Genomic DNA, 9,954 nt, shown 5'->3' on the forward strand with positions numbered 1-9,954 from the left:
GGAGGCAACATAAAAAGAGCCAGGTAGTAGGCTAGCCGAGGCAAAATAGCCTAGTACATATGCTAGTATTTGAATTTGTTTTCTATTGTTTTTACTTACATTCTTTTTGTGTTATTTTTAAGATATTCATAGTTTCATCTCAGTACCCTGTTTGATTTTATTCACAGAGACAGTAGGCCAAACATGAGGAAAAGAAAAGGGCCAGACATCAGGCATTTTTTTGGTGCTAAAAGAGTAAGTAGTAAATATTAGCACTAAGATCTACAGACAATTACAGTACAAGTGTAGGTGCAGTTAGGTTTACACTGTTCATGTGAATAAAGAAAATGGGTTCCCAGCAGACAGGCGAGGCACAGCAGGACGAAAGAGAGCAAGACATTGTGGGTGGTAGAAAAGGGCAACTGGACTTGCTTGAAGATTCTTGAAAACGTTTCACCTCTCGTCCAAAAGGCTTCCTCAGTTCTGTCTGACTAATAGGGAGTATCAGATATTTGTTATCCCTATTAGTCAGACAGAACTGAGGAAGCCTTTTGGACGAGAGGTGAAACGTTTTCAAGAATCTTCAAGCAAGTCCAGTTGCCCTTTTCTACCACCCACAGTTTACTATGACCTGGATGATTGAGAATCTTCACAGACAAGAGCAAGACATTCAGCAGGACTGTTCTGCATGTGTGTATATACACTGTATGTGACTCATTTGTAGTGTTGATACCCAGTTTGTTCTGACAAAGAAGGTTATCAGGTTGTACTGCTGTTTTTCTTCTGTGGTCGTACTGTATGGTTTGTCATGCTTCTTAATGACATTAAAAATTATTGTTCAGAGTTATTGTGTTGAGTTACTGACACCGACTTCCATAGACGAGACGGGATGGGACCGGGGTGAGTGGGGGGGGGGGGATTGATATGATAGTGGACCATGATGGTACCCCCTAATTATGGTGGGGTAATTCGCACTCTGCGCAAGAGAGTTTCAAAAGTGTCTCGAAACATTCGCGGGGCTTCTCAATTTCCTCGCATGAGTCGCAAAGTGTCGCTCCTTCATCGCTGATATTTTGAACATGTTCAAAAAATGAGTGTGACAAAATTTCTCTCAAAATAGCTGCAAATGCATCGCTGGTGTCGCAAAGCTGTCACGAACCCTTCTCAAGTCAGTTTCCGTGAGACAGGAAGTGCGAGTTCTTCAGCCAGTATCTCACTGGGCTGTGACAGCCTGCGGCTAGTTGGAGACACAACAATTGCGATAAAATATGTGAATATCAATTCAGTGTGATTCCAAGTGAAAATTGTCGCTAATCCATATATTTTATCACAATTGTTGTGTCTCCAACTAGTCGCAGGCTGTCGCAGCCCAGTGAGATAGAGTAGAGTGGGGGAAAAAGCCCCCCTTAAGGAAAATTCAGTTTTTCTCCAAGTTGAAATGAACCATGTGTTTAGTTTTATCATCATACAGCATCACACACCTGCTATCTACCCATTTCTATATGTAGGAACTCATAGACATTTGGCTAGTGTTACTTGCAGTTGACACCTCTCCCTTCCTGACTTGTGACAACATCAGGATTTGGACTCGCAATCTCTAGATGATAGGGTGAATGCTTCTCTGTTGCACCAATGCCCAAGAAGCTCCATCCATCCATTATCTGTTGCTGCTTATCCTGTCCTACAGGGTCGCAGGCAAGCTGGAGCCTATCCCAGCTGACTATAGGCAAGAGGCAGGGTACACCCTGGACAAGTTGCCAGGTCATTGCAGGGCCGACACATAGACACAAACAACCATTCACACTCACATTTAGAGCCACCAATTAGCCTAACCTGCATGCCTTTGGGGGAAACTGGAGCACCCAGAGGAAACCCATGCAGACACAGGGAGAACATGCAAACTTCACACAGAAAGGCCCCCATCAGCTGCTGGGCTCGAACCCAGGACCTTCTTGCTGTGAGGCGACAGTGCTAACCACTACACCACCGTGCCGCCCCCTGTCCAAGAAGCTTTCTGTCAAAATCTTGTTGATGTCTACAAAAAGTGTCCGTCCAAAGGGATATTCAGTGTTGGGCAGTAGCGTCACTACAAGTAGCATCATTAGTAGCTTAACTAAATTTCTCAGTAACATCATTATTTACTAAATCAAATAGCTTTTCAGTAGCTTAACTCTTTTATTGATCAAGTAGCATGGTAATGGCCAAACAAGCTACTTTTTTATTGGGTATTTCTGTGATAAACACAGTGGAGCAGTGGAGCAGCTGCCTGCAGTCTAAAATTATCTAAAATAACAGCAGGAACTTATGTATAACAAATACTTGTTTCCCAAACAAGGAAAAGCACAAAGTCTCCTGGATGCAACCCAGATCACATCGATGGCACCAGCTTGACCTCATCATTACCAGAAGGAAAACCCTCCAAACGGTGCACAGCATACAGAGCTATCACAGCGCTGACTGTGACTCCGATCATTCCCTTGTTATCAGCAAAATAGTGCTACAAGGAAGAAAACTGCTGCACCATGTGAGGCCTAGGAGTCTCCCAAGGATAAATACTGCCCGTACTAAAGACACTGACAGCAAAAACAAATTCCATTCCCTTATCAACGGCCTTAGACTGGCCAGGGATGTTGTGTCAGCAGAAACACAATGGCAGCACCTCAGCGCTGCTATATACAAGTCTGCTATAGATAGTTTTCACATGACGTCACAGAGTCGGGGATTCCCTGGTGGCAGCCATCTTGGGGGGCTAGCTTACCGTACGGGTCACTGAGCACACATTGTAGCGCGCGAGTTACATTCATTTATATATTATTTACATTTATAGTTACATTACTACTATTTAAAGCTAGCAATGGTGCACACCTGTTGTATTCACGGCTGTCGTAATAGGTCAAATGATGAAGTCAAGCGGAGCTTTTATGTAATTCCTACTGTACGGGAGCATGAAGGCGAGCAGACAAAGAAACTCGGCATACAAAGGAGGAATCAATGGCTTGCGAAAATCAACTGCAAGGATTTTCAGCCTTCCAAACACAGCAGAGTCTGCTCCGATCATTTTATAAGTGGTAAGTTGTTTAAATAAACAATCAATTGTGTTTAAGTTTGTTTTTGGAAACCAAAACATCGTGTAAACAATCTCTAGAGAATGCCTAACTGGAACCGCTGAGTGTACATTTACATTGTAATGTACACTAATATCGCTCATGCAAGGGTAATTTTTGAAAAACATTTTAGGTCTATTCTGTATGATTTGATTTGTGTTTAATCAACTTATTACGGTTGCATAACATTCAGCAGTCTATTTAATGCTAGAATATATAAAGTTGTATATATCAGACAGCCTTTAAAGTTTGATGAAGTCAGTTTCAGGCTTTGGAGTTTGGTTAGGCTAAATCATATTAAACCATAGAGAAATATGGGCCTTCTACTCAGCCACCAGATGCAAAGTAATATTGCACAGTATTCATAATAGTAGTAAGACAGTTTCAGTAAGTAAAATACACGTGTGCCAAGTGATTGATAATTAAAAAAACAGGCTCAGATCAGTATGTCTCATGATTAGCAAATTGTCTTTTTTTGTTTCTTTTGCTTTTGTTTTTTTAACACCAATTTATTTATTTTTCAGGAGCATCGAGTGACTTGTATGACACAACCAACCCTGATTGGGCACCTTCACGAAAACTGGCTCCAGAAAGTGTTAGTCCAGATCCAAAAGCAACCATGAAAAAGGTCACCAGGTATGAGAGGGCTAAAGCCAGGAAAGCAAAGAAGGAGCAGTTTGAAGCAGCTGGTGCACTTCTACAGTTGGCTTCATTCGTAGAAGAGCCTCAACACTTTGCCGAGTCCACACCAAGTACATGCAAGGAAGAAACAGTGGATGTGGGTACAGAAAGCACAAAAGACACTGCAGCCTCCATATGTAATCTTGACATTTGCCAGAAAACTGCAACAGAGTGTCAAAGACTGCTCAGTGAAAATTTAGAACTGAAATCCATGGTTGACGATTCAAAAATAACACTGGACTCTTTCCGTGACAATAACGTCAAAGTGAACTATTACACAGGACTTCCAAGTTTTCAGACTTTGCTTGTTTTGTTTGAATTTATTTCTCCTTTTTTTTCCAGAGAGCTCCAGATCAACACTAAGTAAATTTCAAAAAACGTTACTGGTTCTAATGAAATTAAGACACAACTTTCCTGTGCAAGACTTGGGTTATAGGTTTGGTGTTTCACAAGCAACTGTTTCTCGGACTTTTGTCACTGTGGTTCATGTAATGTATGAAAGATTGAAATCCTTTATTTACTGGCCAGAGAGAGAACATTTGTGGTTATCTATGCCAATGGAGTTTAGAAAACATTTTGGTGTAAAAGTCTGTGTCATTATAGATTGTTTTTAGATATTTATCGAACGACCATCAAATTTGTCAGCAAGAGCAAAAACCTGGTCTTCATATAAACACCACAACACCGTGAAATATCTCATTGGGGTAACACCACAGGGCTCAGTGTCATTTTTGTCAAAGGGCTGGGGTGGACGTGCAAGTGACAAGTATCTCATCTCATCTCATTATCTCTAGCCGCTTTATCCTGTTCTACAGGGTCACAGGCAAGCTGGAGCCTAGCCCAGCTGACTACAGGCGAAAGGCGGGGTACACACTGGACAAATCACCAGGTCATCACAGGGCTGACACATAGACACAGACAACCATTCACACCTACGGTCAATTTAGAGTCACCAGTTAACCTAACCTGCATGTCTTTGGACTGTGGGGGAAACCGGAGCACCCGGAGGAAACCCACACGGACACGGGGAGAACATGCAGACTCCACACAGAAAGGCCCTCGCCGGCCACGGGGCTCGAACCCGGACCTTCTTGCTGTGAGGCGACAGCGCTAACCACTACACCACCGTGCCGCCCAGTGACAAGCATATTACTGAAAATAGTGGAATTTTAGATAAATTGTTGCCTGGGGATCTAATTTTGGCAGACAGGGGTTTTGACATTGCAGACAGTGTCGGGCTAAAGTGTGCACAGGTTAAAATTCCTGCCTTCACAAAGGGTAGATCCCAGCTGTCTGCACTTGATGTTGAAAACACAAGGAATATTTCTCATGTTCGCATACATGTCAAGCAAGTAATAGGGTTAGTGAGAAATAAGTACACCATATTGTCTTGTACGGTACCTATTGATTATTTGTTGACATCAGAAAATGAAATCCCAACTATTGACAAGATTGTTACAGTCTGTTGTTGTCTAGGAAATTTATGTGGTTCTGTTGTGCCTTTCAATTAAAAGGAAAAAAACACAGCGAGTAACAGACTGAAGATGTTCATTTATTTTACAGGTACAAAATGTTAGAATGATATATTAATGTTAACAATATTGGGTCATTTCTGATGTACATATATGCAGTGCAAAGTGTCAGATGGTTTGAATAAAGATATTACATTTCATATATACAATCTTGCAGGGTTCATTTTGTGGAATTTTTCACACCTTTAGTTTTCTTGAACTGGGGAAGTTTTCTACAGTCAGGACAATACCAGCCAGTTTTAATACTTGGCACGCGCTTATAATTCATGCATTTCACATGGAATGAACCATACACACAGTTTTCATTTCTGCAAGATACTATTCGATCACCTGTTGGCTGGTACGGCTGTTTACAATAACAGATTATTTGAGACACATTTGGCTGTTGAACAAAATCAATTTGTTTTGAGGCAGACAATGAACCAAATGCATGAGCATTAAAATCTCTCAAAATGTTACATGTGTTCTGATCTTGGGGAATGTTTACTTTACAAGGCTGGGGTCTGGAATAAAATTTGCCAACAAGCTCAGGCAGTAATACCTGCACAAAGAATTTCTTGGATTTTTCAATGATGTTGTTCCACAAATCTTCATCTGGTTCAAGTCTTTCAACATGGATGTCTTTCCCTGTCCAAACAACAAAATAACCAAATTCTTTGTTGCTAACAAATATTTGAGTTTGAACTTGGTAATAATATTGGTGAAACTTTTTGAGCATCAGTGAACTATTACTTTGTTCCAAACAGGACTTTTCTTCAGGAATATCTGTAAATGATGACTCCTTATAACAATAAGGACATTTGACTTCTACTATACCATTTCCACAGCAGTTACATGATATAACAGCATCTGGGGTTGCACCCATATATGGATATTTCGGATTCAGCATTAGCCCACTTTTCTCGCATTTGAAATTCTCATGAGAATTATTCATAACTTCACAGAAAGCATCAAGTGCAATTTTTTCATGTTCACAACCCCATTTTGTTGCTTTTGTGGCAAAAGATACAGAATTTGGATAACAGATAGCCTTGATCAGACTCTTGGAAGGATTTTCAACATTAGTTGAACACACCGCTTTCATACAAGATGCTGTGATTCTCCCAGCCCTAAACCTAAACCACAATTTACTACAGGACTGATCCTTTGTTTCTAATTCTACATTAATACATTGACTTTCAGACACATTTGTTTCAAATTTGTTCATACAATGTTCAATTAATTTCTCTTTTGATGCTCCAGCATACTCTTCATTATAAAGTTCTGTCAGAATACCTGGGAATGTTTCTCCAAGTGATGATGGGACAAAATGTTCTGAATAACTTGGCATGACTGACAGAAGCACAGCATTGTCGTTTGTTGCAAAGACAGTGTCTAAAAACACTGCAGATTCTTCACTAGTGGGTTGTAGGATTTCTGGAAGTTTCTGTGATCCTTGGTCAGTTGAAGGCGTTTGAGGTGTTCCACTTGATAGTGTGTTGTCCAGCTTCCTCTTCAATGATTGTCGAGACTGGAAGTCAATGTTTTGAATTTCACTATACTCCACCTTCGACAGACTACTTGGAAGAAGCCAGTAAGCAGGCACCTGTGTCACGGTTTGGGAATTTTGGACCTGCACTGCAGCATCAACTGCAAAAATGAGTGCCCCAACATGACTGCACACCTCACCCAAACCGGCCATGCATGTGCAGTGTCCTGCAAGGATGACCCCATCCTCTTGCACAATTGCCCATGGTAGTAAGGGTGGGTCACTCAATCGCTGGGAATGTTTTACCTGCAAAATGTGAAAAATACAATGTGTAAGCTGTCATTCACATTTTCACACCAAAAAATTAGGGGCTTATATTTAGATTATAATTATGTAGAATATTTGATACAGTGGGGAAAACAAGTATTTGATCCCTTGCTGATTTTGTTGGTTTACCCACTAAGAAAGACTTGATCAGTCTGTAATTTTAATGGTAGGTGTATTCTAACATGTGGAGACAGAATATCAAAAAGAAAATCCAGAAAATAACTTTTAAATATCTATCTTAATTTATTTGTATTTTATTGAGAAAAAGAAGTATTTGATCCCCTAGTAACCATCAAGAGTTCTTGTTAATACAGACAAGTTAGACTCTCCAAATTACCTTGTCACCTAAATTGAAGACACCTGATATCACTAATGACTTGTATAAAAGCCACCTGGCCACAGAATCAATCAGTTTGTCAGACTCCAAACTCTCCAACATGGGAAAGACTAAAGAGCTTTCTGTGGATTTAAGGGAGAAGATTGTAGACCTGCACAAGACCGGTATGGGCTACAAAACCATTAGCAAGAAGCTGGGCGTTAAGGTGACAACTGTTGGTGCAATTGTGCGCAAGTACAAGACTCACAGCATGATCATCAGTCGACCTAGGTCTGGCGCTCCAAACAAGATCTCACCTCGTGGGGTTTCCAGGATCATGAGAACGGTGAGAAATAGACCTAATACAACACGGGCAGAGTTAGTGGATAATCTTAAAGCAGCTGGGATCACAGTCACCAAGCAAACAGTTGGTAACACTTTACACCGCAATGGTCTAACATCTTGCAGTGCTCGCAAAGTACCCCTGCTTAAGAAAGCACATGTGCAGGCCCACTTGAACTTTGCCAATGAACATCTGAATGACTTGGAGAGTGACTGGGAGAAGGTGTTATGGTCAGATGAGACCAAAATTGAGCTCTTTGGCATCAATTCAACCCGTCGTGTCTGGAGGGAGAGACATGCTGCTTATGACCCCAAGAACACCATCCCCACTGTCAAGCATGGAGGTGGTAACATTATGCTTTGGGGGTGTTTTTCTGCACACGGCACAGGGCTACTTCACTGTATCAAAGGGAGGATGGACGGAGCCATGTACCGTAAAATCCTAAGTGAAAACCTCCTTCCCTCTGCCAGGAAGCTTAAAATGGGTCGTGGATGGGTCTTCCAGCAGGATAATGACCCAAAGCATACAGCCAAGGCAACCAAGGAATGGCTGAAGAAGAAACATATCAAGGTCATGGAGTGGCCCAGCCAGTCTCCGGACCTGAATCCTATAGAAAATCTATGGAGAGAGCTGAAGCTCAGAGTTGCCAAGCGACAGCCACAGAATCTTGATGATTTAGAGGTCATTTGCAAAGAAGAGTGGACCAAAATTCCTCCTAATATGTGCAGAAACCTGGTCATCAACTACAAAAAACGTCTGACCTCTGTGCTTGCTAATAAGGGGTTTGCCACAAAGTACTAAGTCCTTTTGGCAAGAGTGTTCAAATACTTATTTTCCTCAATAAAATGCAAATAAATTAATACAAATTCTTTAAAGTCAATTTCTTGATTTTCTTTGTGATATTCTGTCTCAGCATGTTAGACTACACCTACCATTAATATTACAGACTGATTGAGTCTTTATTAGTGGCCAAACCAACAAAATCAGCAAGGGATCAAATACTTGTTTTCCCCACTGTATATACATATTCATGTATTATGATCTCATTCTCATCTCATTATCTCTAGCCGCTTTATCCTTCTACAGGGTCGCAGGCAAGCTGGAGCCTATCCCAGCTGACTATGGGCGAAAGGCGGGGTACACCCTGGACAAGTCGCCAGGTCATCACAGGGCTGACACATAGACACAGACATGTATTATGATATAAATTTAAATTTATAAAAACATTTGGTACAAGGCTGCAAGCATATGATTAATACTGGCCTATAAATTGTCATATTTATGATAAAAACACAAAATGTATCAAGCCTACATACCAGTTAATTATATTACAAAGTTTATACTGACATGGTGCTGTAATACCACTAATGGATGTAAAATTTGTCTGAAATCAACTCGATATTATACACATATATATTTATATGCAGTGTTGAGAGGTCTAAAATTCCAATGTTTACATACCTTGCCTGTAATTAGGACACGGCTCTCACTGGTTTTTATATGGCGGACCCAGCCACAGACAAAATAATTGTATGACTCCAGCGACTTGTATGCTTTGAGGTCGTCAAGTATGTAGGCGCTTTTAGTATTTACAAAATAGTTCACAATATCAGGGTACAATATGGATGGCAGCCCTGCATAATCACTGGAAAATGCTTCTTTGTCCACTTTGTAGGGGTCAATTCCCCCAATCAAGGACAATTGGGCTGCATACCATTGTCTTGAGATGTCGTCCAAAGTATCCATATACTTCCGTTTGCTTGATTTTGCTGACATTGTTCTTTATTTTAGAAAACTGACTATATAACTTAATAAATTCGTCCGAGATAACGTAGTGGCGATGGTCCGTTTTGTTTGTCCCCCAAGATAGCGGCTGGGGGGGCGTTCCCTGGGATGCTGTGACGTCAGTGAAAACTATCTATTGCCGCATTTGGGAGGAAGGAAAAGAGAAATGTTGTCTGGTACGAAGTCAACCTTATGGTTATAGAGCCAGCAACCCGGGCCAAAAAAGAAGCATTAGTTAAATGGAAGAGGGACCCCACTTTGCAGAACTTACTCTTGCTAAAGAACGCTAAGGCTAGTCGTCAAAAACTAGCAAGGAAATGCGCAAATGACTATTGGCTACAGCTTTGCTCCTCCATAGAACATGCATCCTTGACTGGCAATGTTAGGGCCATGTACGACGGCATTAAGCAGGCCACTGG

Source organism: Neoarius graeffei, chromosome 17 (genome assembly GCF_027579695.1).
Source record: "Neoarius graeffei isolate fNeoGra1 chromosome 17, fNeoGra1.pri, whole genome shotgun sequence".
Taxonomy (NCBI): domain Eukaryota; kingdom Metazoa; phylum Chordata; class Actinopteri; order Siluriformes; family Ariidae; genus Neoarius; species Neoarius graeffei.